Source organism: Myotis brandtii, unplaced genomic scaffold (assembly GCF_000412655.1).
Source record: "Myotis brandtii unplaced genomic scaffold, ASM41265v1 scaffold167, whole genome shotgun sequence".
Lineage (NCBI taxonomy): Eukaryota > Metazoa > Chordata > Mammalia > Chiroptera > Vespertilionidae > Myotis > Myotis brandtii.
This window is the reverse complement of record NW_005356128.1, coordinates 101,313-126,832: the sequence shown is the minus strand read 5'-3', so window position 1 is coordinate 126,832 and position 25,520 is coordinate 101,313. Positions and strand designations below refer to the sequence as shown.

Here is a 25,520-nt window from a genome sequence, read left to right as displayed (position 1 = left end):
TAGAGGGAAATGCAAGTGTATATGGCAGCTTAAGTGGTTATCTTCATTGAGCCATGTGATTAAATTAAAAATGAGTAATTGACCATTTTATTCAGACTTGTAGTTTTAAGTTGAAATATTAAGTTTAGAAACAATACTGAGCCATTTGAGGTAACTTAAGATCCACTATCTTTAAGGCTTAATTATATAGTTTATGAGAACTTATGTGTGTAGTAGGGTTTGTTTGTACTCAAACAGTTGAGGCAATTGAGGAAATTAAACATAGTAAATTTGTAATGTTAGCTTAAAATGTTTAGGAGCTTGATTAAATTAATAGACGAGTTATTGAGCAAAGTTCACTTAAAATAAATTGTTAAAATTTGCTAAATTTCAAAACATAAAATAAAAGATTTTACAAATTGAATTTGGAAACTTCATGGATTTTATTTTTTAAATAACTTTTAGCTAATCTTACCTGTGCACAAAAATTACCCTTGGGGATACTAAGAGTCACACATTGATACTATTCTGACACAATTGTTCCTCAAATAATATGTTTATTGAAAAGAAATGAACCCAACTAGACAACATTTTACGTAACAATCTCAAACCTTAATTGGGAAAGAGTATCTTCTGCCTTCTAAGACATAGGAGTGAGCTGGCTGGAGGAGTAAAACTGCGCTGAAGGCCTTATTGTGATTTCCCAACCATCCTGAACTCTGGGGAGCTCAGTTACAATGCAGAATAATAAATTAATGTCAGTCACACCCATGAGATCTTTTTGATGTTACCCATTACCAAACTAGTTTGAACAAATTATATCCTTTGCTTTAATAGGATGAGTCCTGCCATTAACTTAGATTTAGTCAAGTAGCTTTGACTAATCTCGCATGTCCTTCATTAGCACTTTACCACGTGCCTCCTTTCACCCTGTAGCTCCTTGGAATTTATCCATCCTTTCTCTCTGCTGTGGCTTGTGAACACCACTCTTATTTGCAGAAACTGCTTAGGAGGCTGAAGGGCCTGAGAGCTTCTTTTGGTCTGCTAGCTTATGTGCTGCCTTCTTGAAATTACCAAGAACATTTATTGCCCCTGGTCTCCAATCTGGGTTCCTGCTCAGAAGTTATCTATTCATGCTGGGTGCAGAAATTGTGGTTTGCAGAGACAGCTCAGAAAATATTTATATCATCAAGGAATTGGGTGAAAGATTAAAATGTGAAGAGAATAAATACTTTAGAACACATAGACAGCTCTATGATTCAACAGGCTAATCCTAAATGCTTGATAAAAATTAAATAAAGATGACAATCTGTTTCAAGATGATGATATTTCTTCAAAGTTTGTGACTGGGTCTAGTTTTCTGGTTCAGATAAGCAAGCATTTGCTGATTTAGGAGAACGTTGTGTGACGATCAGGAAGACATTCCGGGTAGTGGAATTCAAAAATCTGAGAGACATAATGCAAAGCTGGGATGGATGGAGACAACCTGCACTATATGACTTATAAATCTAACTGTATACGCCCAACTTCCCTCAGGTCTAGGAGAACATGTGTCCATATATGTGTTACTCATCACCTTGCATTCCCCATCACTTTATTTAAACTCTAGCTTTTAATATATTCTGCCTTATCCAGTTCTCCTAGGATTTCATATGCCTTAATCATGCTTATAAATAGACTACAAATTCCCTCCTATCATTCCAAAGTACCTGTTAGAAAACTGATCACACAGCTAGCACTCAAATATTTGGTTAATTGGATAGTTTTAATTGGGGGAGAAAGTACCAGTGAAAGATAAATATTGAATTAACTGATTCATTAATTTTGCACAAATATATACTGCACTCCTCCTATGAACCAGGTGCTGTGCTAGCTGTTTCAGATGCTGAAATGAGAAAAAACAGTTAGGTTCTTGGCCCTCATAGAGCAGAGAGTCAAGAGGTAGATGGCTCCAAAACAAGAATGACACAGCTAGTTATAAAATAAGAAATGTACAGAGAGCTATGAGACAAAGGAAACTAAATTATAGAGAAGCCTAAATTAGGTAGAGTGATTAGTGGTCTTTGCAGAAGAAAAAAAAAAATAACACTGAAGCCAGTGGTTCCCAAATGGCTGCCCAAATGGAATCACCCAGGGGATCTTTAAAAATTTTTGATGCCTGACTTCCACCTCTAGACATTCTGGTGTGACCTGGGCTGCAGGATTTTTTAGAAGCTTTCTGTGTGGCAACCTTTCAGTGCACGAATTTTTGATGCCTGACTTCCACCTCTAGACATTCTGATTTAGTTTGTATTGGTGTGACCTGGGCTGCAGAATTTTTTAGAAGCTTTCTGTGTGGCAACCTTTTAGTGCACGGTTGATGCTCCAACCAACTGAGCCACTCCAGCTGGGCACCCCTAAGACACTTTTTATGGCATTCTAATACTACTGCTCCTCTTTCTGTACACACACACACTTACACATACATACACACAACATATTTATGCATACTGAGTCTCCTAGACCTCAAGAGAGTTCAGGGGTTATGGCTTTAAATAAATGGTAATTTTGGAATAGATTGGGCCTTTCTGAGCAACCCTTTCAAAAAAAGTGGGGGGGGGAATTAGAGATAATTTTCTTCTATTCACCAGGAGCTCCCCAAAATAGGTTACATGGAAATATGAGCATCAGCTTCAAAATAAAAGTGTGTATATTGAGAAAAGAAAAACTGAACAATTCTGAAAACAAAAATAAGAAAAAGTAGCCAAACCTTGAGATACCAGAAGGAAGGGTAATACGTGACCTTACTTTGCCTTATTTATGGCTTGCGTGGATTAATTAAGTCTGTCAATTTCTTTGAGTCCTTTGGAGAAAGAAGCTTTTTAAATATAAATTGTGATTATGCAGCTTGCATCTCACATATCAAGCATGCATGGTAAGTTGTGTCTGGTGTGTAAGTTATACTTCCTCCAGATTATACCAGTGAGGTTCCCTGACCAACCTTCATTCTTTGACCCAGTGGTAAGGTAGAAATTTATGGTGTTATGTGTGGCCTCTGAGTGCGGCTGCCTCTTTGAACCTCAGTGTTGTGCTTGAAGAAACCAGAGTCTCCATGTATGTCCCTTCTTTGAGGCATTTTCTTAAGAGACCTGTGGGGAGGGGTGGGAAGAGGGGCAGGAGTTGGTTAGTAAACTGAGAAAATAACTTTCTACTTTTTTAAAAAAATTTATCTTTATTATTGAAAGTATTACAGATGTCCCTTTTTCCCCCATTTACCTCATCCACCCCCCCAGGTCTTTTCTTTATCCACTTATTCCCTGAGAGGTTAAAAAAAAACTAAACTGGGAAAAGAAAGGCCCAATCATGTAAGTTAGTTTCCTGAAGCTGCTGTAAGGACCACAAGGGGGGGGGGGGGAGCTTAAAACAACAGACGTTTATTCCCTTTTAGTTCCAGAGTCTGAAGTGTGAAATCAAGGTGTTGGCCAGGTCTCCCTCTGAAGATCTCGGAGAATTCTTCCTTGCCTCTTTCTACCTTCTGGTAACCTCAGACATCATGGCGTGTGGCAGCATCACTCCACACTCTGCTGCCGTGTGTACATGGCCATCCTCCCTGTGTCTGGGTGTCCTCACATGGCTGTCTTCTTAGAAGGACACCAGTGATATTGGACTAGGGCAGTGGTCGGCAAACTGCGGCGCGGCAAACTGCGGCTCACGAGCCACGTGCGGCTCTTTGGCCCCTTGAGTGTGGCTCTTCCACAAAATACCGACTTCTGCGCATGGGCCACAAAGTTTCAGTCGCACTGTAGGTGCGCCCGCACATGGTATTTTGTGGTATTTTGTGGAAGAGCCACACTCAAGGGGCCAACGAGCCGCAGTTTGCCGACCACAGGACTAGGGGCCTGCTCTGCTCCAGTATGATCTCATCTTAACTAATTACATCTGCAGCCGCCTTATTTCCAAATGAGGCCACATTCTGAGGTCCTGGAGGTTAGGACCTCAACATATCTGTCTGGGAGAGAGAGATATACAATTCGATCTATATTATCAGGTTAGGATAGCTTTTAAAAATATTTAAGAGCTGAACCTTTCCCTCCTGTAAAATATCACGTGGAAGCCCAGTAGCAGAGCAGAGCAGCCCTGGGTGAAGTAGCAGTGGAGCCCAGGGCCTCTCCACCTCTTTAGTCTCCTCACCTGTCCCCACCTGCGTTCATGCTCTTTAGACACCAAGGAGATCCCCCCATCCCGCCACACCAGGCCTCAAGGGGCACAATATGAAAAGCTATGGAACTAGGTGTTCCATTCGGTTCCTTTCTCAAGTAAAATCTTATATCTTTATAGCTGGCAGCTTTAAGGAACATAAATTCTGAAAATAGGTCTGTTTAGAAAGCTTGTTTGAAAGAGTTGCATTTCCTTTGTTTATTGGTTGTAATATAAAGGAAACAGAATCTATATATACTGAAAGCAAACCTCCTCCAGTGTCACCATAGTATTGTCACCAGCAGCCATTCAAACAGAGTTGGGTGAAAAAGCTTAATGCAGACGGATTGAATTTCTTCCCCCCTAAATTTAAACACCCATATAAAATCCTGGCATGCAGTTCACCCTCTAGAATCTCACTCTCTCCTCTCATACAAGTTGGAAAAGTAGAAACTCATCCTTGAAAGGATTGAAACAGACTGACTTACAGCCTGTCCCACCTGCTGGGCAGCACCAGATCCACCAACAAAGCCAATATTTCCCAACAGAAACTCGGACAGAGAGCCCCGCCGAATCCTGCCCTGAGGATGGAGCACTTGCAAATAGTTGCCCAGGCTCCTGGAAAGAATGCAGACTTGCTTCCCAGTCTTTGGGAGGTTGTAACCCCCCCCCCCCCCCAGCAAGGAGAAATAATTGTATTTTTTAGATGGCTAGAATGCTGTTGGAAGAGCAGGGTTTGGGAAAGAATACACAAAACAGCCTAACAGGAAAGTCCTGACTTTAACTCCATAAAAGGAGGCTTTAAATAGTCTCAGTTGGTCCATATTTTTAGAAAATCGTTTTGTCTCAGCCTGCCTGACTGTAATGCTATTGCCAGAACCAGCAGTGAAAGAGATAAACATGGTGTTGAGGTCTTTTTATGCCTTCCAAGAAGTCCTGGGTAGTACAAATCATGCTTGACAGCCTTTGATTAGCAGCTGCTCAGATCTACGCAGGAAAAGAGGCATTCATCTGAGGCTCGGTTCTCCCTTTGTAAATAAGCTAGAAATTTCCATCCCCTGGAAGAAGCCTGCTGTAAGTCATCTCCTTCACACCACTAGAAGCTGTTCCGTGTGTGTGTGCACACGTGTGCGTGGGGAGGGGGGCGGCATGGTGGGACCTGGTGGGCCATGGGGCCAACTTTGGGGAAGCATGTATCTCATGCTATGGTAGCATTGGGTGAACGCGGAATCTTTTTGCATGTGATGTGCCCTGTGCCAGTCAGATCAGGTCTTTCTTTTTCTGTGTGACAATGTGGTGCTGCAGAAAAAGCTTTGGACAGAGGGACAAGAGATATTCCATCTCTGATTCCTTTACTGTCACTTTGAGCATGTCACTTATTCTTTTTGAGCTGCAGCCTAGATTCATAGATTCATTCTTGTAAAACTGAGCTCCACTCTTACTAAAAGGGGAAAAGGCTGGTGTGCTATGTGTATGTGAAACCACAGGATAAACCCCAAATATCAATTTTACTTCAACTCCATATTGCAGAAAGCATTTTTATACAAAAAGTAATGCTATCACCCTGGCCCAGTGGCTCAGTTGGTTGCAGTGTTGTCGCATACAACAAAAGATTGTGGGTTTCATTTCTGGTCAGGGCACATACATTCAGGTTTAATCCCCAGTTGGGGCGTATATGGGAGGCAACCAGTGGATGTTTCTCTCTCATGTGGATATCTCTTTCTCTCTCTCTCTCTCTCTCTCTCTCTCTCTCTCTCTCTCTTTCTCCCCTCTCTTTTTACTCCTCTAAAATCAATAAAAACATATCCTCAGAGAATAATTTAAAAAATAATAATGCTATCTCTGAAATTCAATGGAAAATCCCACAATAATTTTTCAGACCTTCTGTTTTAGAGGAGGACTGATAAATAATGTAGGACCTCTGACTGCATAAGGTATGAAGTTCCCTTCTCTTGGTCTTTAGGAATATTTTGATGGCAAATTTTGAGAAGCACTAGATTAGATCATCTTGAGGGTCCCCTTCAGCTCTTATGTTTGGGAATTCAATTCACAAACCGTAAGATCCCTTTGCCCACTAAATAAATCCAACTTTCTTGGCCCAGAATTACCTTCTGCAAAGGTCACTTGCCCCTTCTCAACCATTTGACCATCACTCCCCTCTACTCCCTTAATTCTCAACTTAGTTTAGTTTCATTTTCCCCAAATTTGTCCTGCACCTGCCAATTGCCAGACTTTCCTTCACCTGGAATGACTACATCTACTTAGAATTCCTGATTCTACCTTCTATGTAAGATGCTATATTACCCATTTGCCACCCCCCCATCTATACTAATAAAAGGGTAATATGCTAATTAGACCAGACATCTTCCAGATATCCTTTCAGACAAAGCCATGGTGGCGGGGGCCGAGGCAGAGGCCGGCAGGGGGGGACAGTTAGGGGTGACAAGGCTGGCAGGCAGAATGGTTAGGGGGGATCAGGCAGGTGAGCGGTTAGGAGTCAGAGGTCCGGACATCCCCTGAGGGGTCCTGGAATGGAGAAGGTGCAGGTCAGGTTGAGGGACCCCCCCTCCCATGCACAAATTTAGTGCACCAGGCCTCCAGTTTATTTAATATGCCTCTTAGAATAATATATTTGAAAAAGATATGAGTGACTCATTGTGACTGCTTATGCTAGTATTTATAATACTCAGAATATTATAAAAATTTCCCATTGTGAAATACTTCGCATTTCTATGTATGTTTTTAAATGTTTTATATTTTTAAATATCAAATGCTCCACAGAATAACAGTTTTGCAGATTAGAGGTATGTAGGACAGAATATGGTATTTTAAAATTGAATTAAAATACAGTGAACTGACTGGAAACAACTTCTTGAGTACTTTCAAAACTTGTTTGGGATTAATCAGTGAATCACAGATGGAAAAGTAAAAAGTTTCAGTTATCCTTGACATTTCAAAAGGGAAAGAAAAAAAATCATTATAGCTGTCTTGAAAGAATTTGCTTCCAAATTGTTTGTCAGCTATTCCAGATGGCTTTACTGTTTTTAAATGGACTTGATATTTTTAAAAGACCTGGGGTAAATAAAATGACATTTTTCTTTCCTGATGTCCCTGAAAGTGAAAGAAGGGGGAAAAATAGTATCTTTAAAGAATTGCCTGTTTTAAGTACCTTGGCCACTTGTACCACCTCATTGATAGCACACAACAATGATTTTATATATTCACTGGAGACCCAGTGCACGAAATTTGTGCACTGGTGGGGGGGGGGGCTGAGCCCAGCCTGTGCCCTCTCACAGTCCTGGATCCCTTGGGAGATGTCCGCCTGCTGGCTTAGGCCTGATCCCCCCCCAGGCCGTGTCTGCCCCTGCCTATGTTCCCCCTGCCTTTTTTTCCATTGGACCCCTGCCTGTGTATTTGCCTGTCAAGCTAACTCTCTCACCATAACAATAAGATCTGAGTTGAGGACAAATTTTTTCCAAGAAGGCAAGGACAGGTAAATGGAAGGCAGTCAGGTCTTACAGCTTTCACTGCAAATAAAACACTGGAGATCATTTCTATCCTGTGAACTGTCATAATCTGAGTTTTGCTTTCCGCCTCATTTTTCAGTGTTTGGCATCTAGTATAATATTTACATAAACCATGAAAAGAGTACTAACATTTATCTTATACATGTTCAGTAATAATAAACAGACTATATAGAAACACTCAAAGAACACATATAACTATTACGACTAATATTAGAAGACAGGTAAAGATGAACAGATTCTGAGTTCAGTACCAATCCATAGGTATACATGCCTGTTGATGTCTTGGGACAGTTGTCTATCTCTGGTGTTAGCAGCTTCTCATTGATGTTTGTTGTAGGCAGAGGTGAATGTCATAGACAGGGGCAGATGTCTGTTCGTGGTTAGGTTGGAGACTGTCTTTTATTTGATGTTGTTTCCAAAGAGCAATATCTAAAGTCTTTGTTTCCTGGGAGCTCACCAAGTTCACCTGATGCAAACTGGAGAGTCAGTAGGCACAGTAGGTCCTTGTTTGTACCTAGCATTGGTTTAGGGTTCACAGGGCAGTTTGGGGTGTGCTTCATTGGAATCCTGCTGTACTACTTCAAGTAAATGTCATACACACAAAAAGTGTCCAACCCTGTAGAGAATTTTTATGAGAGTGTATTTGAGCCAATTTGATAACATATACCAGGAACAAGATCTCAAATGCTCCCTACCCTAACACTTTTTTTCAAAGTCAAGTAGTAATGAATGAAGAATGTTTGGAAGCACAGAATTTGTCCATTCTTGGGCATTTGCTATATTGGTTAAAGGCACTAGTGAGGAGAGAGGTTTTATTCTGTTTCTTAAATATTGTTATGAACTGAAATAGACTCCTAGTATGGAACTCATTACTCTTTTAGATTTCTCTACCTGATTCTCCTTTGTTCTGGGTAACTTTATATTAGGGTAACACAACTAGGGAGGAAGATATTTTCATCCAAATAGTTTGCTCTCTGTCTGTGCTTATCCTTAACCATCTGCAGGGCACTTTGCCTGTCACCAATTCCTGGAGTGTCTACCTGCACTGGGCAACCAACATGCACTCTCTGATCATCACACCATCCCTGAAAGGTACAGGTGGCTTATCTATACTGGCATGAGGGAGGTGCTAAAGTTTAAAGTGAGTGACCTGCCTAAGCCACCACAAACCTGTGCAGAGCCTAGCCCCACAGGGAAGGACCTCTGGCTCCCAGCCTCCCACCCTGTGTCCACAGCAGGCTTCCAAGTCAGGATCCCACTGGAGTTTAAATCTAGCCAGGCCCATTCTTCAGACTCTGTAGCTTTGGGTGCTAATTTAAAAAATAGCAAATTAATGTTTTTTGCCACCATATGAAAAGACTCATTCTCTGATCCCCTTCTCCCCAACCCATAATCAGCCCTGCCTCTCCTTTCTCCCAAGTGAATTTGGTTGCTCACTTCCCACATTTCCCCACTCAGTCAGGCCCTTCCCTCAGACCTCAGACCCATAGGTCTGCTATGGATTAGCCAAATGAACATAGCACTTTCTCATCAGATATGCATAGAACTAAGGCAGCTTGGTTCCACTGTTGTCTCCATTCAAACAGGATACAACCCCCAAATTTGCTCCAATTCTTGTAGGAGACGGTGTATTTCAGGAGCCTTGTCCCCTGCCAACTATCTATGCACTGCTGCACCCTCAATCCCACCGCCAGTGTCACTGGTATCAGCTCACCCAGGCCTCTGGGAGGATTACATAGTAAGCCATCAGGCATATGTGATGTTATTCCCCTTGTCCAGGCTAATTCACTCCACAGGACTGAGGGCAAGGAAGCTGGGAGTTAGTGCTTTAGCAGGAATCAAAGCGAAGATCTGTAAGCATGTCAGGGGAAGACTCAGAGGTGGCTGGGGATGGCAGTCTAGTTTATGCGTGATATGTTAGAATGTGTTACCTTAAAACTTAGGACCCATGACATCATGTGCTCTACAATTCCAGCAAGTCCTGCAAACGTGTGGTAAAAGCAGTGCATCCCGGTGGCAGTGCACTTTTTTATTTCCATAAAGTGACTGAGCAAGTCCTGCAAACGTGTGGTAAAAGCAGTGCATCCTGGTGGCAGTGCATTTTTTTTTCATAAAGTGACTATTGTATAAATAAATGTTTAGAGTGTTACCTTTCCTTCTTCTTCTTCATTATTTCATAAGAGGGAAGCTACATCTATGTGCTCTGTACTATACTGGGACATTTTGTCTAATTCTCTCAACAACTCTGTAAGGAGACACTGGTAGATCCATTTTATGGATGAAACTCTTGGGGCTCAAGTTTAAGAGACTTGCTCCATCAATATCTAGTAAGACCCGACATTCAAATACAGGGCTCTCTGACTCCACCCGCCTTGTTCCTAACAGTTTGCTTCTGGAATATTTATCTGAGTGTAGGTAATCACAATTTGCCAACATGCACTAATTGAGTCTGGTTTGGACTTGATGTAGGATGGGGTCAAGGTTTGCAGTGTAAATGTACTTGCAGGTGGGTTTTTTGTTTGTTTCTTTTTCATTTTCTGGTTAGGACTTTTTGACAGGATATGTTGGAGCCTACCTCTGCTCCCGGAGAGTTTTCCTGTTCAAGTGCGATAATTGGGTTAGCTCTTTTTTTTCTCATTTAGGGGGTATCAGGAGTGATTTTTTTTATACAAAACAGCAGTGATCCTTAAAGAATGTATGTCCACTGAAAACCCTGAGCTGAGTGGCTGGGCTTTCCTGGAACTTTTTATGTTGTCACTCTGGCTTTTGTAAAATGTCTTGTGAAGCCCTATCCAGTTTGGCTCAGTGGACAGAGCATCAGCCAGGGGACTGAAGGGTCCTGGATTCGATTCCAGTCAAAGGCACATGACCAGGTTACGGGCTCAATCCCCAGTAGGGGACGTGCAGGAGGCAGCAAATCAGTGATTCTCTCTCATCATTGATGTTTCTATCTCTCCCTCTCCCTTCCTCTTTGAAATCAATTAAATATATTTTAAAATAAAATAAAATGTCTTGTGAAGTTTTTATTGGTTTATCAGTGTCAGACAGCTGAAGCAAGATGATCCTATTTTGGGTTGTGGGATGGTAGTTTGAGAAATTTTTGCATGGCTGATATGACTGTTGGGGTTCAGAGGTAGTCATTGCCCTATATAAATTGCTTGTATATAAATGTGTGTATAAATCACTTCCAGGTAGGTGGTATCCAAAATTAGTGCCATTAATCTGTAAAGCAGTGTTATATCAGTTATGGCTTTTGGGTCTAACTTTTGGGTCTGCCTCATAGGTCTGTGCAGACTAATGGGCCAAGGGAAGGAAAGGGGATGGAGTATGAATAATGAAAAGAGACTTCATATGTACTGATGTTTGAAACTTACTATGACAAACATCTCCCCTCTCCCCAAAGAACGGATTGATGAATCAATAGAGGAATGGGAAAATGGATAGATATGTGATAAAATAAATTTTATAAACCTGTTTATCCTAGAACTTAGATGATGTATATGGGTGTTTATGATACAACTAGAGGCCCGTTGCAGGAAGATTCCTGCAAGAATAGGGCTTCCTGCGGCTGGAGCGCTGTGGCTGGGTTTCCCCTCCCACCCCCCGCCTCCGCAGCCTTGGCTCCGTTCCTGTCTCCGCCGCCTCTACTTTGCTCCCTTCTGTAGCACTTCGCTTCCACATTGTCTTCAGTCTTCGCTCCCAGCCGGTATATGCAAATTAACCACCATCTTGGTTTGGTTAATTTGCATATAGCTGTTCTGATTGGCTGGTGCGCGTGGCTTAAGGTGTAGCGAAGGTACTGTCAATTTGCATGTTTGCCTTTTATTAGTGTAGATCCTTCCAACTTTTCAGTAAGTTTGAAATTTAACTTAATATAATGTTAGGGGGGAAAAAGAAATATAATAATTCTTAGCTCATAGAGATGTGGTCAGCTCCAGAAAATGTATTTGTTGTGAAGCTGTGCGCAAGCAGTAACGCAGAGACCTCTGACTTTGATTAGTGTTTTTATTTGTTTGTTTTAAACTGGTGAGCCTCTTTCGCTGCTAATGAAGAATCTGAAATTGGCAGGTATAATGGAATGAAATGTATGCAGTTCTAACACAGCAGCAGCAGTGGTACAATTAATTACATTATCATTTTGTATCATTGAATCAAAACTACTATTTACTGATCCCCTTTCTTATGCCCAACACTGAACTGGGCACTTTTATTAAGCCTTTTATTTATTTCGTGTAACAATGCTCAAGATACCGACAATGTTATGTATGTTTTATAAATGAAAGTCTAAGCTAAGAGAAGTTAAAAGAATGCTGCTCAAGATCACACATCTGGTTAAGTAGTGCCAGGATTCAAACCTGACATAATCAGCCCACACTATTTCCAATAGAGTCCCTCCCTGTTCAATAGACCCTCACTGTCCTAGACAGCAGCCTTGCCTCCAGGAGCTGGTTCAAAATACTAGAGATCTGACCCTGCCCCAGAGATACAGAATTGGAATTTGCATCTTCACAAGCCTCCTAGCTGTGTCCCAGCTCTAGTTCTGGTTATCCACTTGATGACACTCAGATCTCCCCACTTGTCTGTCACTCCATTCCTTCATCTACCAAATGGGGACATCAGTTTTAGCTCTACCTGCTTCCCAGAAAGACTAAAAGTACCTTTAACAATAAAAGAAAAACAAAACAAAAAAACAGAATAGATAAAAGTGTTATTCTCTTTGTGGTAGTGAAACCGGAAAAGTTGGTGTTCATGCTCCTGGTCATTACCAGAACCAATAAGTAGAGACAAGGATTGAATCTTTATGGACGCTTTATTCAGATGGCCGGAAATCTGAGAAGACAAATGGCAAGTTATATCTTACAACTCATCTCAAGTTGACCTTTTTTCATAAGAAGAAAAGAAGTGTTGGTAAAGGGTTTGGAATTTAGGAAAAAGTAGGTAAGTGGTTTGGAATTTGGGGAAAAGGTTAATCAGATAAAAGCTGCAGTCCAGCAATTTTCCTAGCATCCCTTCATTTGCAGACTGGTGATTCTTTATCTGTGCCCTGGGCAGCAGACGGAGAGGTTCTGTCCCTGAAGCACAATAGCTCAGATATCTCGATCACTTGCAGTCCTCCAGGGTACAAAGGTCTAAATGTGTGCAGGTCTCCTGGGGTCAGGGTAGGTCCGGTTATACATTTCAGTTCCTGGAACAACAGCTTTCTACATGCATTAATTACCAAGCCTATTAACTATGTAACTAAAGTTAAAAAAATTTTAACTTCTTGAGTTCCTCATCATTAACATATGAATTATTTGCCTAAGTGTGAGGGTGATGCTGTGGCACTTTCATTTGTGCCTATGGAGGTTTGCATGGGTGATAGGACCATTAGGGCAAGTGTTCTTTGCTCATAGTTCCAGGAATGTCTTGCTGGAACTCTTCCTGCATTCCTTCTAAGAAGCAAACCTCTGAGTGTGGAGGACTTGATTTTAAGCATGTTTTTTCAGGCATTTCTACACACAGTGGCTAGAACCAAATTCACCACCCTGTTCCACATATAATACAAAGCCCAAAGCTTAATAATAGGGACCATTCATTGAACTCTTACTGTGAAGTTCTGTGCCCATCTCCTTATATATACTATCTCATTTAATCCTTGCAACAACTCTGAGAGGTAGATATTTTCCCCATTTTACAGATAAGGAAAACTAAAAAAGACCTAAAGAAGTGAAATGATGGAATTGAGGTGCTCTTATCTACTAAGGTTAAAAGATGTTGCTTTCAATCAGATGTAATTTACAAAAAAAACCCTATTATATATAGAAATTGCAAACTCTTCCCCCAAAGTTTCATTATTTGAAACAACTTTATTTACTTATTTTTTATTTTTTTAATAATGTTTGCCTAAAACTCTAGAAAGAGCAAAGTTGACAAGTCACTCATGGCTAAAATTAGCTTGTGAAGTTTTTGCTCTGAGGTAAGGAGCAGGTATTCTACTGTATGTCTTCTAAGCAAAAATATAAACAGAGCCACTTTAAAATGGAGCTACTGCTGCCACACCAGAGGAACTGCCTTGCATGTCTTATATCTCAAACCTTGGAATACTAAAATAACTTTGTGACTGGCCTTATTTCCTTATTTCCTAAAAATATATTTGCACAGATAACAAGAAAGCAATTATTATGACTACTGGACTGAAAATAAAAAACAGTTTTTAGATAAATGTTGTTTATCTAAACATAAAGAACTGCCTTCCTTCTAAAATGTAAACGTTCCTCTTCCTTTTAATAAATACCTATTGCCTTTGTCTCTTAATAGGAACATTATTTGGGCTTCTGGTTGAACGAATGATTCCAAATAGTTATTTTTATTGATCTCAAATAAATGCTTGTTTGAATGGCTTTTTTATTTTAGGTTAACAATTTTTTGTGTCTTCTTGAAAAAGAGAAGAAATGAGAATCAAAGAGCTGTTAGATTTGATCAAGCAATTGAATTGATACCACCCCCCACCACCCCACCACCTCTGAGAACTGGCTTTTCAGGTCATTTCACTATGGACATTTCCTTTGCTGTGACCACATTTCACTTGCGATGACCACATTCCATTATCTCCCCTCCGGTTTTGCATAAAGAAGTCTCTGCCCAGAAAAAAGCCCGCCAAAAGTCCTTTAAAAGCTGCTGACTCCTGTCACTGGCTGCTGGAGCCATCCAGGCTCAGCCACCTGGTGTGCGGATGATTGAATAAATTCATAATCCCTCACCATTCTGGCCTCATGCTTTCCTCCTTCAGCGACCTAACAGCCATTTTGGAAAACATTTTAAGAAAACTTAAAGCATTTTCTCTTCTGCAGGATGTTTTCAGCAAAGAAACAGTCCTGGCTTTTCAGGTCATTTCACTATGGACATTTCCTTTGCTGTGACCACATTTCACTTGCGATGACCACATTCCATTATCTCCCCTCCGGTTTTGCATAAAGAAATCTCTGCCCAGAAAAAAGCCCGCCAAAAGTCCTTTAAAAACCTCTGACTCCTGTCACTGGGTGCTGGAGGCATCCAGGCTCAGCCACCTGGTGTGCGGATGATTGAATAAATTCATAATCCCTCGCCATTCTGGCCTCATGCTTTCCTCCTTCAGCAACCTAACAAGAGCCATTTTGGAAAACATTTTAAGAAAACCTAAAGCATTTTCTCTTCTGCAGGTTGTTTTCAGCAAAGAAACAGTCTTGTGATTTGTAAAACTATTTTTGACAGTTCAAAAAATGATCATATTTCTATTTTATATTGTATATGGACAAGGTATCTTTCCGTGGTTTAACTTCTGATGAACAGAGAGCTTTATGTGCTAGACCTCACAGTCGGGTCCCAGGGAAGGGGGAGTCTGTAGGGTTCCCCAGAGGCCTTGCCTTTGGTCATAAGCAGCAGTAGAATCAATCCTGGAGAAATGGCAACTTGAAGTCTCTCTTGACCTCTGCTCTATTCATTCTTCTCCGCTTGTAATAGGGTTCAGTACATGCATGTACATGGGAAGTCAGCCCAGAGCTAGAACTTGGGGATTCGGGAGGCATTTGAAGGTGGAGGTAAAAAAATACTGGGTTAGGACTCAGACAGACCTGCAAGTAAGTCCCTGGAGTTTCCATATAGTAGCATCAAGAGCATGAGCCTGCTCCTCCAGACTTCAGTTTTCTTCTCTGCCAAATGAGGTCAATCATCTTTTTTATATTATGTATTATATAATCTTATACAATGCCTGTATTCTGAGACTCTTATAAATGCCAAATAAATAACATTACTTAATATTTAATATTTAACAAACATCATGAACCAATGAGTTGGAAAGCAAGTGAACGTATAGTAGAGTTTCTGGCCTTCTAAGAGAAGTAATACTTACAAATAACTACAATGTAAGGTAGTAAGTCCTAAATAAATGGTACATAGTACCAGTAGAGATCACAGGAAAGGGTAAAACCTAGGGCTCACTTCTTTGCTGGGGGGTGGGATAGGGGATGGGGGGTGGCAGGCTGCCTACTGAGGCTTCTAGACATTTACAGTTGGTATTTTCAGATGGTAGAGTTTGAGCATAAGATAAGGAGGGAGAGTATCTCAGTCAGAGAGAAGAGATTTAACTTTCAGAGATAAGAAGTTTAAGACATATTCAAAGAACCAGTAATTAATGGGTGCAGTAGGCCAGGGATTCCCATTCAGAAATGATTCTGGTACTGACCAGGAGTCATTTAATAGGACTATCATGGCTTGGCCCTAGCCAGATGTGTGCAGGCTCAGTATTGGCACATCTCTCAATTTGTGGTAGGCATTTAGAGACATGAGCAGAGCAAGGACGATGGGCCAGGTATAGAAGGTCACCAGGGCTCAGACCCCCTGACCTTACACATTGCTGGTCATGTAGTTAGGATCCTCCCCTGACCTTTCCTCCCCTGGCATGTCACTAGTCATGTTATAGACCCTCTTAGAAGAGGAACAAGGGGCTGAAGAGTGGCCTCATGCAACTTCCATGCTGGCCTTTGCACAACTACTCCCTTAAGCCTGAATCCCCAGGGATAACATCTAGGCCTCAGTAACGTTTCAGCTCCAGGCCCAGAAAAGCAGCAACACCAGACAAGCAACACTATGGCTGACTTCAGGACCCTTTGCCCTGGCTCCATCTAATCAGTGGAGACCATGACCCTGAAAGGATGCACCTAGAAAGCTGATGAATATTCTATTGAGACCTCCCCTAAAATCTCTACCCTTAAGAGCCCTTAGGTTGGAGGACTTAGCAAGCCCTCCAAGGGAGGGCACTTGCTCTGGAGGGAAGAGGCCCTGGGATTGATCTGGATAAGCCTCTTCCATCCTCTGTGCCTCCATTTCCAGAAAGCACTTTGAAAGGAAATGTGGTTTATGAGAGAGAGCCTAACCAAGCCTCCTCCTTGTAGAATACTTAAGTAGATTCCCCCTTATTATGCTTTCAAGGTCTGAAGAGCTAAACACTGGCCCTTGCTCTCTTTTTCACTCCCCACCAATGGATTTATTTTGTTGTTACATTTTGTAAAGGGACCATTATCTAGTTCTGGAAAGAAACAAATATCATGTACATAAATTAGCATATGGAGACTTGAAAATGGAAAAATGCCAAAGTCTTCCAAAGAGAAGTCCAGATAATAGTCTACAAGACTGAGTAGCTTTCATGAGAAAAGTAAAGAAAACAATTTCCCTCATTGCTTGTCACTGAAAAGAAGATAAAGGAACTAGAGAAAGGATAAAAGTATCCAAAAAACATAAAAGATGCATTCATGGGAAAAGCTGGTTTGATCATTGAAAGGGCAATAGGTGGGAAAAGTCACACTATAAAAAAACAAAAAACCCAACTGTGGAAAAAGAATGGAGCAATAGTCATGGAGAAAAGTGAGATCACATAAAAACTTTGAAGAGTAGCCTGGAAAAAAAAAGAAAAGGCTTCATGACTTTAACATGAGGACTCTATTCTTACTACTTTTGCAGAGTAACTGGCATTTGGTGACTAGAGATTTGTGTTGCTTTTTTTGCAAGAACCCAATTGTCATGTTAATATGCTGATGGCTATGTGTTAAGTACTGACATTGAATAGAAAGTGCTGTAAGGAAGGGAAAATTCCCAGCGTCCTTTTCTTACTTGGACCGCTAAGTTCTTTAGGAGCTTAAGACCTCATACTCAAATTCTAAGAAATAATTAATATCATGACAGCTATTTCCAGCATTGTGCAAAAACAAATACAGCTTCAACTATGGGTGGTTTATGGGCTGCCAAGGCATACTGGACTAAGATTTAGGCACAGGAGCCCATGTGGAGCTAAAGGCAGACCTCTTTTACAACATAGCATCACTACACAGCTCCCAAATGCTGATCTCTGTGCCTTTATCTGTGCTTTCTCTTCTCCACTAACACTGGCTTCTACTTAGAGATCATTTCACTGACCTAGTTCTTCAAATACTTTGTCTTGTACAGGGTGAGGCCAAAACCCTTGGGTACTCAGGTTGAAATGGCCTAATAGTCAACGCAATATTCACTTTTTTTAAATTTAAGAAGTATTGAGTTATTTGTTGGATTATTGTTTTTTCTTTTATAGGAGGCAGCATCTCCCTAAATTCCTAAAACCTTCCACAAAATTATCTTCCTAATGGTCTATAGCCTCCTGATAGCTGATTCCAACTAGGTACTGAAAGAAAACTAAGGATAGAACTAATTTACACTAATTTGTGATTTATTCATGACCCCTTAAAAGTTACAAAGTTTTGCCCTGACCGGTTTGGCTCAGTGGATAGAGCATCGGCCTGCGGACTCAGGGGTCCCAGGTTCAATTCCAATCAAGGACATGTACCTGGGTTGAGGGCACATCCCCAGTGGGGAGTGTGCAGGAGGCAGCTGATTAATGTTTCTCTCTCATCGATGTTTCTGGCTCTCTATCCCTCTCCCTTCCTCTCTGTAAAAAAAAAAATCAATAAAATATATATTTTTTTAAAAAGTTACAAAGTTTTGTCCTAGTTGATGTGGCTCAGTTGGTTGGGCGACGTCCTATGCACAGAAAGGTTGCTGGTGGAGTTGTGCAGAAGACAGCAGATGGATGTTTCACTCTCACATCAATGTTTCTCTCTCTCCCTCTCCTTTCTTTTCTCTCTAAAAATCAATTTTTTAAAATCTTTTTTTTAAATTTACAAAGTCTTTCAGATTGCAAAGTCTTTTCTGAATTGCAAATGAGCCATAGCTGCAAATGATCTCACACCTCCTCCAACACCCCACCTCTGTTGTCATCTTCCTCAGTTTGTTTTCTAGCTTCACAGCCTCTTTTCTCACTTCCACTCCTATAGGCACATATCTCCCAAATGTCCTACAATGTGACTTTTTTTCATGATGTCTTTTATGGCAGTGACATAGAAGTTTGGTTAAAATGCCACATAATTAAGTCCATGTGGTATCCACAAGGTTTACAAATCTAATAAAGAAAATCTGTGTAAATGATATAAAAACATGTGAGTCAGAAGATTCTACTAGAGCCATTCACTTCCCAGGAGCAAATTAGTCCATTTAAACTCATTCTGTCATTAAGATATCATTTGGGCAATGACTTTAGATTCCAGAATCTTTTCTGAGCCCTATTTCAGTGTACAGTATTATAACCGGACAACCAAGGGATCCGGGCTGCTTGTCACTACTTCAGCCAATTAAGCAGAGACAGGGTTGAATCATATATGAGGGTTTATTCCAATAATGCTGGCATATGGGAGAGTAGCAGGTCACCCACAAAAATCTGCTTTCTGGCCCACCATAAGCCAACTGCTTATATTGGGTAGAAGGACAAAGATTACGTGGGGAAGTAGGAATTAAAGGTATGGGAAAGTAGGCACGCAATAATCATTACAGGTTACAAGTCATGCGGGCTGGTGTGGTGGGGAGTAAGGTATATTATTTAGACACACAAAGACAATAGACAATTTCATAGGTAAAGATTGACCTTTGTCAAGAAAGTTGCAGGCCTAGGACATGACTACCCACCATGCCCTGCTTTATGTTAGGAACTTTTACATTCAGACCAGCCTGTGTGGTTATTTTCAGTCTCTGAGTTTGTGAGCACTGTCATGTGGGCCACCCTTGAGCTTTTCAGATTTAGTGTATGGCCTCTTTTTCATCCACAAGTATAATATCTAAGTGGTATCTAACTCACGGATTTTCAAACCATGGTTCCATCAAACATTGATTTCGACAACATGATACAAGTTTTAACACTGCTAAAATGAACAATGGCAGATTTTTTTTCCATTAAAAATATGTTCTCACTTTTATGTTTAATTGTCTCTAACTTTACAATTTTAGTACTTAAGTTTAGCTGATAAAATGACAGTCGACTTCAATCTAAGGTCGGTTAGTTAACATTTGAAGTACCTCTTCTGCCGGAAGCCGGTCCATCCTTGCTGCTTGACACAGTCGCTGCAGGAAAGAAACATCTGCACAGCATATGTTTCAAGGGACCTGGCATATATAGCATATTGTTCTTAATATGTTTGCTCTCCTTAGCGCCATGTGTTTTAACCAAGGTCACCTCTCCGAGAAAGGTTGTTTCCCCAGGTAGGGATTTTTCCCTGAGGTTAGGGAGGGGATACAACCCCTTAACTAAGTGCCAGGCGGGTAGTTAATCACTTTAACTACAAACAATCACGCTTAAGCTACATAATCTTTACTCCCTGGAATGGAGATAAGAAACGCCCTAACCTTTGCAATAGAAATTGACAGGATTAAAATCGGCTGGTATAAATATAGATGTAACAAGACAATAAACATCAGATCCTAATCAGTTCCTAACCAGAACTCCGACCAGAACTTTGGCTGGAGATCCTGGCTAGAGGTCCTGACTAGGCTGCTGATCAACTGAAGGCTGTCTCCGTGTCATTCCTTCTTCGCCGACTCCGTCCACACCTTTGGGGACCCCTGGACCTGCTGGGGTTGGACCCCAGCACTCTTCTTAAAATCCACATTCCAGAAGAGGTTAATTAGCATAAGTTCCATAACTGGAGACCACAACCACAGAGACCGTTAACATAAAGCCTTCTAATATTACTATCTGTACTTACTCCCAGGATTAATAATTAGCATAAGTCATATTAGAGACCACTGTTGTTGTTTCTCAGTAGCCATCAGGTAGCACAGCTTTCTGGTTACACATGATTTTCAGAACCCAAGCCATTTTTGAAAAGAGGTGAGGAGGAAACTGGTCTTGCAAGGCTGTCAGGCCATAAAAACTGTGAACAATGCACATGGGGGGGTGGGGGGGGGGAAGGTCGTTATCGCTGGCCCCAGGACAGATCATCAGATATGGCCTGGGGACCTCAACACCTGGGGGCCTTCCTGTAAGCCCACGAAAGGGGGTGGAACCATATCTGCAAGACAGAGACCCCAGAAGGTTATTAAAAGTGAAGCCTCTGCGTGTTACTTCACTCTAATTTGGAAATTATTCCCAGAGTCCACTAGTGTTAATAAACAGGGTCCCTCCCTTTCTCTAGGAAGTGTGCTTAGTATTCCTTTGGTCTTCTGTAACAGCTCCAGCACCCAGTGACAGGAGTTTTTAAAGGACTTTTGGCAGGCTTTTTTCTAGGTAGAGACTTCATGCATACCCAGAGGGGAGATAATGAATGTGGTCTTAGCAAAGGGAATGTCCATAGTGAAGTGACCTGAAAAGCCAGTTTTCAGGGGAGTGGTATCAATTCAATTGCTTGATTAAACCTAACATTGTTAATTGAGAAAATGGATGATGTTCAAGTAATAGAATATGATAGAAAGATATGCATCAGCCCCTCTGCCTTTGAACAAGTTGTGCATGTACCAGCCAGGGTTTGGCCAGTAAAAGGAACCACTCTAGATATTTCAAGTAGGAGGGAATGTAGCCCAGGGACACAAAGTTTCAAAGACCTATTAGAAGGTCAGGGGAAGTGAAGTTCAGAGACAAATGCAGGAATTCAGGAAGTGCAAGGATTGAAAGAAGTTGCAGTTGATGACATGCCCTTAGTGGGTGATGCTAAGGGTATTCCACGTAGCCATTTGCAAAATCACATTTACTGTCTGCAGAAAGACATGCTCCTAGCTGCGGCTGCCAATGGGGAATATGGTTTATCTCTTTTACCTTCTAAATCCCACTTGAGGGCTTCTCATTGACAGAATATGAACCAGAATTTCTGTTAAGAGGAGAGTTTTTGAAATGTAGTTTCCTGGCCTCTAGCCCCACCTAGAAAGTGAGAATCTAAATGAGCAGGTATGATTTTGATTGTTAACAAGCAGTAGCAGGCACAGCATATAAGAATGGTCAGGCCAGCATCCCTTTGAAGTGGTGTTTTAAGTCTAGAACAGCCCTCCCCAATAGCACATTATGCAATTATGAAAATGGTCTATATTTATGCTATCCAATATGGTAGCCACTGGAGTCATGTGGCTATTAGGCACTTGAAAATGTGGCTAATGCAACTGAAGAACTGAATTTTTAGTTTTACTTAATTTTAATTTATTTAAATTTAAACTTAAATAGCTACATGTAGCTCATGGCTACTACCTTGAGCAATGTAGATCTAGAACTCTCTTTGATCCTATGCCCCCTCTCCCATTCCATTAAATGGAAGATATCGCCTGATCTGATCTGAAGTGGCCTTGATCCTGCCATCTGAATATTTGTTGTATTTGTGTGTCCAAGGTACGACTATCTGATGGAATTGGGGGAAGGATTTCACTGAACTAAGAGAATTGATCCTCTGACTACTTTTTGTGCCAGCTTGCTAATAAACATTTGTTGTATATTTGGTTGAATTCACTCTGAGATTTGCTTTCACCTTAACATACAATGGTAGCTGGGGAGACCACTGATATTTACCTACAGAACTTGATAACTGTGACAGTTAATTAGCCTGATCAGTTTACAACATACACTTTTCTCCCAGAAATGTTTCCAAAAACCTTTGAAATCTGCAGAATCTTTGCTCTTAGCAAATATTAGCAGATGACAAAACAAAAACTACATAAATATTAATATAAAAATCAAGGGAAGGTGGTTGCCCTCCACTGAACACTTCTTTTTAATGTGAGCATATTTAAGAGTATTTTTTAAAAATTCATACATATAACACAAATGTCCTATGTATAAAATGGTTCCTAATTTATATGGTTGAACCTATATTTCACAGTGTCACACAGACAGCCCAATATTCTACAAAAGAACCCTGACTGCCAAGTGTACTACCACTTATATAACCATAGGCCTACTTGCTCCATATTGTAGGCCCTAGAGACCTGGTGCACGAAATTCATACACAGGGGGGGTCCCTTAGCCCGGCCTGCACCCTCTCCAATCCGGGACCCCTCGGGGGATGTCAGACTGCCTCTCGCAATCCGGGACCTCTGGCTCCTAACCACTCACCTGCCTGCCTGCCTGATCACCCCTAACCCCTCTGCCTGCCTGCCTGATCACCCCTAACCACCTCTGCCTGCCTGATCGCCCCTAACCACCTCTGCCTGCCTGCCTGATTGCCCATAACTGCTCCCCTACTGGCCTGATAACCCCTAACTGCTCCCCTGCTGGCCTGATTGCCCCTAACCGCCTCTGCCTCACCCCGTACCCGGGACCCAGGATTCCCTCCTCCAGCTGGTCGCAGGCACCCGGGACCCGGGCCAGCTTAGCTCGGGCCCTCCGCAGCTGCAGGGGACCGTGGGAGGGCGGTCCAGGATCGCGGGGCAGGCGACTTGTCCCTCTCCTGGGCCGCAGGCTCAGGCACAGCCGCTGGCACCTGGGACAGTGGGGCTGGCGGTTTGTCCTTCTCCCAAGCCATAGGTGCAGGTGAGCTGTTGGCACCCAGGACCATGGGGTGTGTGGCTTGTCCTTCTCCTAGGCTGCAGGTGCAAGCACAGCTGCTGGTGCCTGGGACCACAGTGCGGGTGGCTTGTCCCTCTCCCGGGCCGCAGCCTAGCTGGTCCCCATTCCTCTCTTGTGAGCTCATTTGTGTCTGGCTGGTGCCCAGGGTTGAGTGTCTGAGCCGTTACAGTGTGATGGCGTGAGGGCATGGCGACCATTTTCATATTAGCTCTTTATTATATAGGATTTTAAGCTCCTTTTGATTTAGTCTCCCAAAGTGCCTAAGTCATATTAGACCAAGGCATGTGCTTTCATGAATACATGATACATACTAGTATTTTCTGCCATACTGAAAAAGAACATTAGCAAATCAGATTGTCTATCATTTGTTTGCCTATCAGATAAAAAGAAAATGATGGTTTAAATGTTACTATTTTTCATTTTTCTTACACTTGAACAACTTCTGGTTTAACTGTCTTTCTGCATTAAAAATGTTGCTCCCAAGATCTCAAAAACTAGTGTTACTTATTAATTTAAGATGTCAGCACATCATGAAATGATGTCACATTATTTATTCATGGAATTCAGTTTACACAAACATTTATATCCTCATTAATTATCTCTTTACTTGAAGCTGGATAACACTAATTTGGAATTGTTATAAAAATACCATATATATAGGCCAGTCAGAGAAAGATAAGTATCACATGATCTCACTCATATGTGTAATTTAATGAACAAAATAAACAGATGAACAAAATAGACTCAGAGATATAGAACCATGGAACAGACTGATGAATTTCAGAGGGAAGGTGGGGGTGGGGGAACTGGGGGGTGAGAGATTAACCGGGGAACTTATATGCATATATGCATAACCCATGAACACAGACAACAGTGTGGAAGGGAGCGGTGGGTGTGGGGTGGACGGGGTCAATGTGGGGGGAAAAAACAAAACAAAGGGAGCATCTGTAATACTTTCAACAATAAAGATAAATAAATAGATAGGTAAATGCAATGGAATGCTTAAAAAAAAAGAATGCCGTAAATGCTATCATGAGAGGAAAGCCTAAGGAAACCAGTGACTGGAACATTTGCTTGGTCTGCAAAGCCCCCACCACTGCTTCTAAATTACTTTTCAGCCTCAATGCAATTCATATTTATACGTAGGACATCCTGGGATTAGTGATTTGCAGTTTCAATTTGCAGACATTCCCTCACATCACAGCCCCTTTGCATTGGATATTCGCTTTGCTGTTAACCAAGGGGCAGATTGGAGGTAGGGGCACCAGGGTGGGGAATGTGTGTCAGTTCATGGGGAAGGTCTCTCCATACTGCTCAGCATAGAGGTCAGGTGTGGGGGTGGAAAGCAGCTTCTCCTTAAATGCCTATGAGAAAATAAACTATTTGTATGAATTATAATTACTCAAGTCACCCACAAGGGGCAGTGGGGAGAAAAGCCAGAGGGGGAAGGAAGACCAAAGGAAGAGACTCAATCCAGAAACAGTGGAGGTCTCTTCGAGGTACAGTTGGGGCCCTGTCATTCTGCCTCTACATTACCATGTTAATGCATTTTCTTATTTAGGGGGGCTCCCTCATTTAGCCCCTGATAACCCACAGTCCCTCCGACCAGGAAGATATTCTCACCAATCAGAATGTGTATGCGTTGGTCCTACTGGCCCAGCACACTTGTGGAACTTACAGGTGACGATAGTACTTACTGATTGACATGATAAGATGTTACTTTTATATTAGCCCTCAGATTCCAATGGTGGGTGCTTAAATCTCATTCAGCTTCTTGTTAAACCATATGAGGCTTTAATGCAAAACTAAAGACTCGTCAAGCCAATGGAAAGCTATCAGGTCAGTGTGCTGCCATGATAACTTAATCCATATTAAAATAAATCCATCACTTTATTCAGTTCAATCATCAAACCTTTTGTTCTTAGCTGCAAGGAGGACTTAGATTACAATAAGTGTCTGTCTTCTTAGGTATTTCTGAGACAAGTGGATGCTCCTCGATTTTCAGCGTCTCAACAGAGCATTATAACAGGTAGTGCACAATCAATGTGCTGAAGTGATTTATGAAAATCTTTATGTTCTCTCTGCCTATGGTAAAATTTGATGATGCTGAAACATTCTATTTTGATTCTTAAATTAGAAAAACAACCTAATGAATGAGGAACCATAACCTATTAGGCACTTTTGCTTGCTATTAAATTACTTTACATAGATTGATGGTAGAATTGGTTGGCTTTTTATAAGAGTACTTAAAAGGACTTCTGGATTTTATTTCCTAAACAAGATTGTATTTCCTAAAGCAAGACTTTTGATGCTTTGAAAGGCAAAGTTGGAACCAAACTAAGCCATTTGTCAAGGTGTGTGTGTGTGTTTTTTTCTTTTTTCTTTATAAGCAGACTTGAAATTGTTCTTGGAATCTAACTTTAGATTGCTTGAGAGAGCTGTGACTGCTAATTTCTTAAAAGCAGACACGATGCGCCTTTGTT

The 25,520-nt window shown here is 41.4% G+C and overlaps 1 protein-coding gene across 1 annotated transcript in view; it reads left to right on the top strand.

The window, feature by feature from the left end:
- The window catches only part of LHFP (lipoma HMGIC fusion partner), a 237,253-nt gene that overhangs the window by 188,849 nt on the left and 22,884 nt on the right, over window positions 1–25,520 (top strand). The gene's annotated exons all lie outside the window — the stretch shown is intronic.